Source organism: Podarcis filfolensis (genome assembly GCF_964270895.1).
Source record: "Podarcis filfolensis genome assembly, chromosome: 3".
Lineage (NCBI taxonomy): Eukaryota > Metazoa > Chordata > Lepidosauria > Squamata > Lacertidae > Podarcis > Podarcis filfolensis.
In genome coordinates, this window is record NC_139606.1 from 83,593,228 (window position 1) to 83,595,788 (window position 2,561).

General features: G+C 39.2%; 1 long non-coding RNA gene across 1 annotated transcript; it reads left to right on the plus strand.

Annotated features, from left to right (window-relative positions):
- The first annotated feature begins 257 nt into the window (after nucleotides 1-257).
- On the plus strand, nucleotides 258-2,267 carry LOC310758410. Its single transcript, XR_014545749.1, has 3 exons — nucleotides 258-351; nucleotides 1,270-1,365; nucleotides 1,948-2,267. It is a non-coding gene; the product is annotated as an uncharacterized lncRNA (long non-coding RNA).
- Nucleotides 2,268-2,561: the final 294 nt, after the last annotated feature.

Genomic DNA, 2,561 nt, shown 5'->3' on the forward strand with positions numbered 1-2,561 from the left:
AAGAACATATGTCTGAGACTTAGACTCTTGTTGGCCACTCGGTTTTTTGTGTTCATGTCACTGAGATTCTAAACAAAAGCTAGAAGTGAAGTGGTTGTAAAGAAATGCTTGAAGAGTTTGAAAGTGGTGTTTTAGCAGTGGCCTTTTCTCTTGAGGGTCCTTCTAGCATCTGTATCATTAACAACAGAGATGAAATGGTTTTAGGAAAGGAAAGTTCTTTCAGAAAGCAGTTTTTTTCTGCAAGCATTCCTAGCACCAAAAAGCATTGGCAAGAGTAGGCCTAGGACGGGGAAGAAGCTGCAGAAAATATGTATTCCATGGCAAAGGAGCTGGAGGAACAAATGCCAAAAGGTCTGACTTAACCTCACTTTCTCTCAGCCTTAGTTCCCCATTCGTAAAATGGCACGATAAGCTACCATATGGAGTAAAGTCCTACTTAACCTTCTCAATATTTTTTGCTAATGATGGTTTGTAAGGATCTGTTTCTGTAGACTTGGACCATCAATTTATGTAATCTTTTGCAACAACTCTGCGAGATAAAATATTATCACCTCTGTACAGCAGATAAGGGACTGAATAATGGCCTAAGTTTACCCAAGGACTAATGCAGTGGTTCTCAAAGTTTTTATAGTGCTGGAATCCTTTACAAAATTTTGGCAGAACCCTTACAGTAAAATTTAATTTTAATTTTTTTAAAAAAGCAAAGCAAAACAGAATGGTGTTGATTATTTGGGAGATCAAGGAAGGGAGAGCCAGACAGAGTGGCAACTTTTAAAGTTAGTGACGTTGAGACTTAAAAAAAACTTGGCTGTTGATCCCCTCGTCTCTGATAGGAGAAGCGTATGCTTTGCTCCAGCTCATTGGAAAGTGCAAAGATTCCTATGATGTGGGATGGCACAGGCAGCCTGGCATTTATATTCTATACAATTAAATATCCCGTTGAACCATTTAAAATCTATTCTTTGTCTCTAGTGTTACTTGAAATTGTTTCCATGAAAGGAAGTTAACACCCTCCTCTGTAGACTCTGAACTATTTAGCACATATATACAAAAAAACCTAATATATACTTTCCTGGATTCTTTTCAAGGAACGGTAGAGCCTTGTGAAATCTCTTAGACTGCAATCCTGTGCACACTTACCTAGTAATAAGCCCCATTTAGCTTAATCATACTTACTGAATATACATGCAATGGATTGTGCTGTTCATCATGTTTTAAAACACAAGTTCCTGTTTCAGTTGAATACTTTCTTCCTAAACACTTCACTAGGAAAGAGGTTTCTAGCCAGAATCTGCTCCTTGCATTTGAGAACTTTGTATGGATTTCCCCTCATCAAACTTCCTTTGAGACTAGCAGCTTTGACATGTGAGTGTATTTGAGAACATGCTGGCTCAGCAGAACTTGTGAGGTCCTCATTTGTCTTGTGAGAAAAAGGACACAGAATTCTCCTCCAGAATTTGGGACAAGGCTACCTGCTTTGAGCACCACGTCCTATTTTCAAATTTTATGCCAATGCATTCTTGGCTTTTATGTTTCAGGAGACATCCTTTGTTTCTTCCACTAATTTGAGGGGAAATAATTTCTGTAATCTTGTAGGGGATTTTTTTTTTGAGGGGGGGAGGATGAAGCACAGTGCTAGTAACATAACTACCAGGGGCACCAAATCACTGCTCCTTTTTAGCTATGATTAAGGTCCATAGAAAACAGTGAAAATGAATAATGTAATGCATTTTGTGTGTTATTTTCGATAGTATATGCATTTTGTGCAAACTTTGCCCTAGTATAGGCATATCTGTGATAGTACAGCATTATCATTCATGAAGCCCAACGCATAATTAGAAGATTTTTAATGGTTTTGGCTTCAGTCCCCAACAGAGCTGAACATCACTTAATGGTGGTTCCTGCACTATTTTTGTTATGTAGTAACATTAAAACTACTTTGAACAGATGTAAAGGCGCGAGCTGCAGTGACCAGGAACAGGTCCAAACCATGCAGGAGAATGAAGCTATGATTACTCAGAGCAAGAAGACTCATTTGCTCAGAACTAATGGCCAAGATGAAGTCTGACAGGTCCACACAAGTGGGCTACTCTCCCAGCAGGGAATTTACAAGGTCTTGCCTTATGTAGCCACTTCCACTTACTAATGGAAATGAAAACCAGATATGCCCTTCCCAGCAGCTGCCTCGCCACCACCAGAGCTTTGCATAACTCTTGCTCCACCGTCCTTCTCTAGGGGAGCTCTATAAAATAAACAGATTCATTACATGCGGATTTCCTCTTCCTCTCCTCTGGTTAAACAAAAAGCCTATTAGAAACAGAAACACACACATGCACAATGTAATTATGCATATATATACATACATACACACAGCACAAAAGGGGCATGCATACACACAGAAACATGCACAGCACGAAAATATTCATATCTCCCCCCCCTCTCTCTCCATAGTTTTGCAAATATGTAGCTTTATAGTTCCATGCACACTTTAGCAAATGCAAACTGTGTAGTAGAAGGTTCAGTTTGCATCTTCATTTTGTTTGTGATGTTTCTACTTGGGT